Consider the following 12,137-nt stretch of genomic DNA (forward strand, 5'->3'; position numbering starts at 1 on the left):
GTGGGATTGGAACGGATTCACCCAATCTATTATCTACCCGATTATACATATATTTATGCTTAGTATACATTAAGTCATCATAAGGGTACCAGGTATGGATCTGGTTATAGGACACAGAGTCAAAACACAACTTTTCTAGTATAAAACATACTTTTCAAAGTCATTACTTTTGGTATATAAAACTAGAAATTTCCCAGATAAGGGCTTAATCTATTTTATTAAGCCAGTACAATTTTAAAGACTTTAGGTGAGTAACTCTATAACACCTTAGTTTATACACCATGTTTATATATAAAAATAATACCCAATAGATAGTTAAATGTGTGTTTTCTGCCTTACTTCCTGTCCTCGTTGGGTTGTGGACTTAGGGAAAATTCACCCAATTAACTTTCTACCCGATATCAGATTATATGTAGCAGTATAAACAACGCTATTAGAAAAGTAGTCACTGTGTTCAATATTTTACTATAAGAAATATAGGTTTTCTTAAAAGAACTTTTCGTTAGATATAAAGGAACCATTGCAAATAACTCCGTGAGTAACAAGTGATTGCACCAGGGTTATATATGACAACGATCTAACAACGAATGGAATGTGTGCTATCCGCATTACTTTTTGATCCTCGTTGGGTTGTGAGGTTAGGGCAAATGCGCACAATCGATTGTTTATTTACTCTGAGTGTATATAACTTGTAACCACTTAGTACTCATAGAAAGGATTATAGTGTCATTTTACTTAACTTTCATTCAAGTAGGAAATATATGATTTTCTAGAGGAATAGGCGAACTTTTCAAAACAGAACTTACAGCTTACATCACTTGTACATATACATTTTCAACCACTTTTTACAGCTTACTCACATCACTAAAATATTATGAACTCACCAGCTTAATTGCTGATCAACTCTTTCAAATAACTTGTATTCTCAGGAGAGTATTAGACAGGTGCTCGTGATGGGAATTCAGAAGATGGAGCATTATAGCTTCAAGTCTTGTTTTGTTATTTGTTTATGACTTCTATGTTTTGTGAACACACACATTGTAAACACTTTCTTTCTAAATGAAATGGTTGTTCATTACTTGCTTACCATATACATATCTCGTGATACTAAACATGACGTCATCCACCCCCGAACATTTCCGCCGTTCTGGTTTTGGGGTGTGATAGATTGGTATCAGAGTATTGTTTATAGTGAACTAAGTATATCAACCGATAAAAGATATACGTCTATAAATACAATGGGGATTATGTGCTCTGAATAATGATATATTTTAGGGTATAACTACAAGTTATTAAAATATACCTACTTGCTTATATGTGTACATAATAGAACTAGTGTCACGAGGAGAACATAACAAAAAGTATTTAAAGGTTGGGCACTATAGTCAACCCGAACAGTTATGTAATCATAGCTAGGATCAATATAGCCTTATCAACTATATTCATTCGAGATGTGACCAACATGTTTTTGGGAATGATGTGGTGTTGCAACAGGGTTAAAACTTATCGAAACACCAGTCAAGAGAACGCCAGAACAAGTACAATTAGAGTTAGAGTAGTATGGGAGTATTCTATGATACGATAGCGCGATAACGAGTTTAGAACATACTAAGTACATTACGTTAGAATACTATGGGAGTATTTTAGTCCATATAAATAACTTATGTGATAACTTAAAAGACCCTTGCGGATAGGTCTATAATCTTACAGGGTATATTCCTAAAGTTTTATATATAATCAAGATCATATAGACATAGAATCTGTGACCTACGCTTCGCTATCCATTCCTCTTAAGGAAGTAGTGTTGAGTTGGGATCAATTATTCGAAGGTATATTTGATCTTCAATTATATACAAACTCGTGTACCTTGTACAATTATAGGACGATTCCATAAGGATGACCCCATAAAGTTACCTTAAGGCTCATAGGTTCTTTAGTCACTTTCATTCTCGCACGACAAACCCAAATAAATGTAACCACATTCTCAGAGTATGCAACAGAAGAGTCCAGGAGGAACAAGGACAAGTTCATGAGAAGTTTCAAGGAAAGATCAGACGAAGTAACCAAAACGTCTTATGCGTCACACTAATAAATATTAATTTGGATAATTTATCGAGCGACTGGAAACACTGCTCACATTACATGTGTTAGAATTATTTTCTTACATGAAGCTGGTAACAGTTATTCAGGAAGCAGATATTCATTAGAGGATAGTTATTTCAAATTCATAGAGTTTATTTGGTATAGACTCGTTTATGAATTTTTTCTACAACCCTGTGGAAGTTAGGACCTGATACGTCCAGAACTAGGATAACCTTGTCTGTTAAGCTTTCGGCATGTGTCCATTGCTATATACTTATTCTGATTCATCTTTGTTTTCTTTTAGCAAAGATGCCTCCTCGCAGATCAACCTCAAACACTACTCCGATAACTCCAATACCATCTCCACAAATCGATGCTACAACTCTAAACGCTGCAGTGGCAACAGCCATGGCTCAATATCACCCCATGAGTACAGGTGGAGGTGAAACGCCTACTGATTCTACTCAAGGTGAAGTTCTGGTGCGCCAGGGAGAGTTCTCCTACAAGGACGTCACCAGATGCCAGCCATTGTCCTTTAATGGGACTGAAGGAGTCATTTCCCTTATGCAATGGTTCGAGAAAACATAGTCGGTTTTTGCAATCTGTTTATGCCCAGAAGGAAGCAAAGTGAAGTGTGCTGCCTGCACCTTCTCTGGCAAGGCCCTAACATGGTGGAACAGCCATGTTAAGTCAATTACCCTATCAGTGGCAAACTCAATAGGTTGGGAAAACCTAAAAGATTTAATGCGGGAAGAATACTGCCCGTTAGGCGAGATTCAAAAACTGGAACAAGAGCTGTGGGACATCACTATGGTCGGTTCAGACATAGTGACCTACACTAACCGGTTCAACGAACTAGCATCTCTATCCCCCGAGATGATTACCTCAGAGAGCAAGAAGATAGAGAGTTACATTTGGGGTCTGACTGCTCCGTCGCAAGGAAATGTGTTGTTTTCTAACCCAGCCACGTTCGATAATTCTAAACACCTGGCTTAGCGACTCATCGACCATGGAGTCCGCCATGGTGTAAAAATCTCTATTCCCGAGCCATCAAAGGAAGAGAACAATAATCAGAAGTTGGGGAACAAGAGGAAGAAGAAGCGAACCACACAAGACACCCCGCAAGAGCAACCAGCGAGTACTATGAACGCCGCTACGACGCCCACTGCTTCAGCACCTGCCAGTCATTATGCTGGAATCCTTCCGAAGTGTGGAAAGTGTAATATTCACCACAGCGGAGTATGCTGGGAAATACAATGTCTGAACTACCACAGAAAGGGACACACAGTCGGTTACTGCAGAGCACCGACTTAACCGATCTCCCAAGTCCTCGGAGATAAAGAAAACCAAGCCTGCTATGGCTGTGGTGAGAATGGACACCGTCAGAGGGACTGCCCAATAATAAAGAACTCAGGAGGGGATGGACGTATTCTGATGATCACCGCAGGAGAATCTACCCCGGAGTCGTTGACGAGTAGTGGTACGTTTTCAAAATAGTATTTACTTTTAAAATTAATTTATATTCATATAAGATTTAAAATTTTGGGATGAAACTTAAAAGTAACTATAACAACTCACATGTTGAAATAGGTCGTAATATTCAAGAGAACTAAAAGATCCTTTAGAGAAGCTATTATGGCTCACCATATGCATCATGGTTTTGCGCAACTAAGATGTTGCTGACTTAGAGTGAGTAACTCCGCTTAGGACCCCTTTCCTTAATTGGTTGAGGATTTGAGGCAGAGATGCTCAGTTGACTGCCTGGCTCATCTTAAGTATTCATAACTTGTATATGACGGGCGATGGTAGTGGTACCAGAAAGGATTATGGTATAAAAGTATCCCTACAGTTAATAAAGCACTTTTATTTGTGTGTATGCGCACATAGCGGTACGATACATAGGAGTGTTAACTTCAAATAGAAGACTGGAAACACAAGAACAGTTACAAGGAGTACATTGTTGAACATACTAGGAGTACAGTACCGAGCATACCAGGGATACATCATCGTTTATCAGACGTTTTCTTTCATTTGACCAAAACTTTGTTTAGTATAGAGTTCTTTGTTTTCTTTCGTATGAATTGGCGTGGTCCTCACCATACTGAGTTCATATGTTTCTATCGCCCCGATCGGCAAGTTCTCGAAACTTTCATCATTCGTATCGAAAGTCTGAACTGAATCACAAATTTGATCTTTCGCATTCTAAACCCCCGAAGTATTCGTGCGAAGAGTACTTTGTCCTCTGAAGCCTTATCATCAGATGTTCGCAGTCCGTCACGAAATACCACTCGTCCAGCAGACCAAGTTCGAGCATAGAGGCTATGGACGAATACAACCCACCTATTATTATGTAGTGTATATGCGAGGGTGGTGTATAATTATGATTATGCAGATCTAGAATGTGTGTTTCCGCCCTATCTCCTGTCCTCGTTGGGTTGTGGACCTGGGGAAGAATCGCACATCCGACAGTCCTACTAATCCTAATTATATACGGCTTGTATACACAATGTAATGATAGATGGACCAACTATGAATCTTATCAAGAACACCAGGGCAAAGTTGTCAGGTCTACGAGTGAGTATTCTTCAAATCAGAAGAGCGCAACCCCAATAGTAATGCTAAGAAAGCTAATTTCGGGACGAAATTCCCTCTAACAGGGGGATGATGTGGCAACCCAAAATTTTTTATTTTATAAGCTCAGTCAGTCAACTCAACTAGGTGTCAAAATCATTAGTACAGAGTTCTATCATGGTTACAGGTCATTCTAAGGAGTTTTGAGCCTAATACACTTAGGGAATAAGTGTTAGAAAGTACCCGCTAGAACAATAGTGTAGCAAACCAGACCCTAACCTCATCTAAGTGAGTTCACAGCCACAAGACCATGAGTTTAAGGCCGTAAACTCATGTGGCTGTAAACTCATGGGTATATATAGAGCATTGGTTCATTTCCTCTAATTTCATCCTTTCTTGGCCGGATTTTCTTCCAAATCCTCTCAACTATCATCCAACCTTTCACCTTAGATCTTCAAAAAGAGTGAGTATTCTATCCCTTGATTAGTTAATACATCTTATTAAATAGCTTCTTACGTTGATTTCATCCATGAAAATCATGTTTGTTTTGATATTCAAGTTACACCAAGAACACACACTAGTGTTCTTGGACAATATCAACCATTTCAAGCTTCTAGATCAAAACTGCTCTTCCCTACACTACATATTCAGTTAGGATTCATGCTTAGACACTTAAAAACGTTAGGAATCAAAGGTTGGAAGAGAGTTTACGGCCTAGCATTTTCTTGGGCCGTACACTCCATTTTATGGTGCAAAGATGCCCTAAATTCCTACCTTACGCCTAGAAACTAGCCTAGCACCTTACCTTGATGTGTTTAGGATTCAAAAAATCAAAATACCATCACCCATAGGTGATTACGGCCGTAAACACATGACAAAGTGGTCCATGGGCTGTAAACACCCCAAAGGCTTCAAAGATAGTGGTCTTCCTCATCCTAGGGTAGAGAAAAGGTCCCTAAAACATCCCTAGCCCTCAAACTTGCAATTATACATGAAGAACCATGAGTTTACGGCCGTAAACTCCCTTTGGCCGTAAACCCATGGTAGTAAACTCATGTGAGTGCCATTCTACCTTCCTTTGTTGAATCACATGTGATTCCAACACTTGGTCAAGGTCTTTCCTAGTCCCGGAAGGTGTTTCCTTTCATATAGTTGTTATAGACACTATATTCATGCCAATATGTGTCATTATATATCATTTAGGACTTGTAGTGTCTCGGGACTTCATTTATGGAACTTCTCATCTGTACGCGCATACCCGTTTGAATCACCCACATTAGGTGAGTTCATATCCCGTAATGAATCTTTTAACTATTTTAATTGTTTTAAGGGGGGAATACAAGTTGAACACAATGATAATTGTGTAAATGTTTGTTATAAACATCTTTCAAAATGTCACTTATGTTATTTATAAGTTGTCAAAACATTTCAAAACTCTTTTAAAGGTTATGTTACTTTATAGTTACACAAAACTTTGTTTTTAAAGTACAAGCATAACTTAGTAGAGAAACGAGTCTTTTCAATAACAGTCCAAGTAGAACATTAGTAAACTATTATAGGTATAGTTTAGGAGAACGCTATTCATTACTTCTAGTACAATGAAGCTCACAAAGAGTCTGTTCAGTTCATGAGTCTATACTAACGCAATGTGTTCACTTAAGTACTTTTACATAGATTATGCATACATGAATACATTTACATAAATACGATATCGATATACGATAACAAAATAGAACATAATAATGTGCTATAGCATGGAACAGGTTCAGGATCCAACTATACCAATGAATCACAACGCATTGTGATAGTTATATTGGGTATACATGATCATAGTAATGTGGATGTTCGCAGCTTGCACTTATGCAGGGGTCGCATGTAGTTCCTAGAATCTCTTGACAAGGGAGCATTTAGCATAGGATCTAGCCATCACATTATGCCTTAACCCTCAATTAAGGCATAATAGTACTAAAAAGCAGTCACTTATTATGAATACTATAGTACTTACACTGTCAATACGACAATTACAGAAGGATATAAAATTCCAGTTTCAATATTATTAATACCTTTACCATGTGTCATAGTCATATAATCGATGAGGTAGTTTAGATTTAATTAATAATAGTCGTACAGTCCGGTCTTGGTAGAAGGCTACTTTCAAAACAGTCAGGTCTTGGTAGAAGGCTACTTTCAAAACAGTCGGGTCTTGGTAGAAGGCTACTTCTAAAACGTTAGGACCATAACGCTAATCTTATGATTCCTTAATGTATACACCATAGGATACATATATACCAATAGGATCCGACAGCTAATAGCATGTGTGCTCTCCGCTTCATTTCTTGTCCTTGTTTGGTTGTGGGCTTGGAACGGATTCACCCAATCTATTATCTACCTGTTTCTATATATATTTTTGCTTAGTATACATTAAGTCATCATAAGGGTACCAGGTATGGATCAGGTTATAAGACACAGAGTCAAAGCACAACTTTTCTAGTATAAAATATACTTTTCAAAGTCATTACTTTTGGTATACAAAACTAGAAATTTCCCAGATTAGGGCTTAATACATTTTATTAAGCCAGTACAATTTTAAAGACTTTAGGTGAGTAACTCTATAACACCTTAGTTTATACACCATGTTTGTATATAAAAATAATACCCAATAGATAGTTAAATGTGTGTTTTCCGGCTTACTTCCTGTCCTCATTGGGTTGTTGACTTAGGGCAGATTCACCTAATTAACTTTCTACCCGATATCAGATTATATATAGCAGTATAAACAAAGCTATTATAAAAGTAGTCACTGTGGTCAATATTTTACTATAAGAAATATCGGTTTTCTTAAAAGAACTTTCGTTATATATAAAGGAACCATTACAAATAACTCTATGAGTAACAAGTGATTACACCAGGTTTATATATGACAACGATCTAACAACCAATGGAATGTGTGCTATCCGCCTTACTTTCTGTTTCCTCGTTAGGTTGTGAGCTTAGGGCGAATGCGCACAATCGATTGTTTATTTACTCTGAGTATATATAACTTGTAACCACTTAGTACTCATATAAAGGATTGTAGTGTCATTTTACTTAACTTTTATTCAAGTAGGAAATATATGATTTTCTAGAGGAACATGCGAACTTTTCAAAACAGAACTTACAACTACATCACTTGTACATATACATTTTCAACCACATTTTACAGCTTACTCACATCACTAAAATCTTATGAACTCACCAGCTTAATTGCTGATCAACTCTTTCAAATAACTTGTATTCTCAGGAGACTATTAGATAGGTGCTCATGTTAGGAATTCAGAAGATGGAGCATTATAGCTTCAAGTCTTGTTTTGTTATTTGTTTGTGACTTCTATGTTTTGTGAACACACATATTCTAAACACTTTCTTTCTAAATGAAATGGTTGTTCATTACTTGCTTACGATATACATATCTCGTAATACTAAACATGACGCCATCCACCCCCGAACATTTCCGCCGTTCCGGTTTTGGGGTGTGACACTTCCCCAATAGCCAAAACATGAGCAGTAGGTGGAGTGGGAGTTAATGCAACAGACTTGTCCTTGAGGTTGCTCTCAGCAGTTCTTAGGAGCCCTTGTAGTTTACTTAGGGTGACCTCTTCCTTGTTCATGTGGTAGGTCATCCTAAATTGGTTGTAGCACGAGGGCAAGGAGTGAGGAACGATGTCGATAGCCAAATCTTCCCCAAAGTTAACATTTAACTTGCAAAGACGTTCAACATATCTTTGCATCTTTTTCAAGTGCACCGTTAGAGACTCTCCACTTGCCATCTTAGCGGTGATCATGTTCTTGATGATCTCATAGCGCTCTTGCCTTGCGCTTTGGTGGTATCTCTCCATCAAGTCTTGATGCATTTCGTACGGATACATGTCCTCATAGGACTTTTGGAGTTCGGGGTTCATTGTGGCTAGCATAATGCAATGGACTTTCATTGCATTACGCTCATGGGTCTCAAACACAACCATTTCTTCGGGAGTAGCGATTTCCGGATTGATCTTTTCAAGCTTCTCGTCAAGGACATACTCTTTGTCCTCGTAGCGTGCAATCGTGCAAATGTATCTTATCCATTCACCAAAGTTGGATTCATCAAATGTCACCTTTTGACATAGGCTCATTAGCGAAAATCAGGTAGCATCAGTGTTGTTTGCATTAGACATCTACAAATAGAAAGGAAAAATGTTTGATTATAATTAAATACCTAATTAAACACCCAAAATGAAAAATTAGGGCTAGGACCCAAGAAAATTATTTACACATTAGAAAAGGGATGCCGTAATCCAACATGCAAATAATTTGGAGGTAAGTAAATGACGATTCACTAATTCTTCACCATGACAAACATAATGCTCAATTTTAAATGTATTGAGAATTCTTAGATTTCCTTAGAGATTCATTGAATGAGGCCTACTAAGGGTAAGACTAGCATTTTAATTATACACACACACACACACATATATATATATATATGTATATATATATATATATATATATATATATATATATATATATATATATATATATTCATTAAGCTTGTAATAATATAATAGTATAGGGTTGAATTTTAAACTTGTAAAAAAGGGTTTGAAATTTAAATTCTTCAAAATTAAACTTTTAATCACAAAACTTAAATTTCAAAACATGAGGACAAACTTTGAACTTTTCAAAACTAAAGGGATCAAATAACAAATAATTTAAATGAAACAATTAATTTCACAATTATCTATATTTGACCTAATCCAATTTTAGTCATTAGATAATTACCAAATAATTTTAACTAGTCCATATTTATAATATAAACACCTGATATTCAAAAGATTTGAAATTATCTATTGTTATGTCAACGACAATCATTTAATTAAGGTAAAAATCAGATTTTAACTTTAAAAAACAATTTAGGCTTCAAATCCAAGACAAAACAACAACTAAATCCCGAAATATCTTCTGCATGACGCTCGAACTCGCCGAGTCAGCTCTGAACTCACCGAGTAGGGCCAACTTGCCGAGTCCAGATACTGACTTGCCGATTTGAGTCGGGTAGGGGCAAAAAATTCGGTTTTCAGCAAGCAAAATAGTTAAGCATCACATACAATTGTAACCAATCATGGCTCTAATACCACTGATGGGTTTGATGCATAAGAAACAATCCTATATGCCCATACAAACACTAAAGCTTAGATCTAGGTTTCTCTATTATACATGCTTTGATTCCAAGACTTGCAAACCTAGATCTATCATATATAATTCGAAATTATCATAATGAAAACAGATGCAAGTGTTTACCTCTTCCAAGTAGCTTGAAATCCTTGTAATCTTCTTGATCTTGAGGTTAGAGTCACAATTGTAACTCGTCTAATGGTTCACAAACCCCACAAGAAAGAAGGCAATATGAGAGAGGTTGAGAGTTGCTGAAAATCGGCCCTAGGGTTCTCTTAGAAGCATGTGTAGCCGATTTCTATAGCCTAGGGGTCTTATTTATACTTGCAGGCTACTAGGGTTTCAGTCTAAACCCTAATGGACAGGTTAACCACCAAGTAGCCCAAGGAGCCTTCTTGAATAAGGCCTTGGACAAAAATATGATGGATCTCCATCATAATTTCGTTCCCCCTTAAATCCATAAGGCTTCCTTAGGCCAAAACTTAACTATCATACATTTGACAGTTTATACCCCTTTATTTAATTAATCTCTTTTAGTCACCAAATTAATTCCTAATTAATTTATGACTAATAATAATTAAATAAATATGATTTCTCCTTTAATATATTATTCTTATAATATATTAATAAATCATAATATTCTATCTTTCTCCTTAAATTACCTTGTCAAGTTGCTTTGGTGAAGGCAACCCAAAGGGACCACGCACAACCGGGTCAAGTACATACCAAATATAGTTACGGGCTTAGACACTATTCCAACAGGAAGTCCATGGATGATCTATGGAGCTTTTAACCCATGGATCCTTGGAAGAGGAAAATACATGGGTTGTTAGGGTTTCACCCTAACCATGCATACTATATAAACAAGCTTCTGTTGCATGAAATGACACCCTAGTGTGTGTGTAATAGTGGTGGCTGATTTCTAAGGTTTACTATACTCTCTCATACATTTTCCAAGTTTGTGTTGATTTCTGATTTGCATTTGAGGCATTCACATTATTGGTGCTTGGCTCTCAAACTTCAAGGAATCAACAATCAACAAAAGGTATGTAATTCATCTAGTTCTTTTATGTTTAAAAGTTCCCCATGACATGCTAGATAGGTTATAAACCTTGGAAAACAAATTTTGCATGTATTTAGACAAACATAGATCCATGGTTTATTAGGGTTTCATGTACACTTAGGAAGTGTTAGAATGCTCAAAACCAAACAGGGTTTACATGGTGTAACCCTAATTGTAACACACTATATAAGCTTCATGTAACACACCAAAATCGGGACCTAAGAGAACAAAGGAGGGCAAGTCGACTTCTAAGTGTTCTACATATCTCTCAAGTTTATTCCAAGTGCATTTGCTGTTGTGTGATACATTTAACGCATCACACTTGGGGTGCTAGGCTCACAAGGTTTCAAGGAATCCAAATCACTTCAAGGTATGTAATTCTAGCAAACTTTTATGTTTAAAGTTCCCCATGTATGCTAGATAGGATTAAGAACCTTGGAATTCAAATTTTGCATGTATTTTAGACAAACATAGATCCAAGGTTTCTAGGGTTGCATGTACACCTTAGGAGTGTTAGAATGCTCAAAACCCTATAGTGGTATCAGAGCATAGGCTTGTTTGTTTGATACTTAATGCAAAATAGCTGAAAAAGTCGAAATTCTTGCTGTCTGCACAGGGGACTCGCCGAGTCCATGGGGAGACTCGATGAGTCCAAGTGAATCTTCAACCAACTCGGCGAGTTGGTTCTTGCACTCGACGAGTTGGCCAGGCAGAGTGAAAATTTTCGATTTTTGCTGCTGGAAATGGACTAGAAACATTAGCCTAAACTGTTTTGGTGTTATAAAACTTGTTTTAGATGATGTAATGGTTGTTCTAATCCATTTACAACGGCTAATATCAAAATTCCATGATTATAGGTGTTCATATGTTCTTGAAATTTTGATATGAATATTCATGTTATTATGAGTTCTTGATAGATCATAAGAATTACTTGTTTAATGCTTAATTCATGATCTTTATATGTTTTAATGGAGTCCATAACTTGTCCTCAAGTTAAGGAGAACCAAAAGTCACTTTGTATTAAATCCATTAAAAGAACACATAAGTTACAAAAATGAAGAGTCTTCATTTTAATAACCCATAAGTTATGGATTGAAAGGTTTTGTAAAGTTAGAAAACTTGCCCCCAAGTTTTGGAACATGTAAATTCATCTAGTAAACTTTAGTTCCAACCCCTAGAATTTTTAAAGTTAAATTTAACCCTTATACTTTATAATATTATAAGTTAATAA

Source organism: Lactuca saligna, chromosome 5 (genome assembly GCF_052625555.1).
Source record: "Lactuca saligna cultivar CGN05327 chromosome 5, ASM5262555v1, whole genome shotgun sequence".
Taxonomy (NCBI): Eukaryota; Viridiplantae; Streptophyta; class Magnoliopsida; order Asterales; family Asteraceae; genus Lactuca; species Lactuca saligna.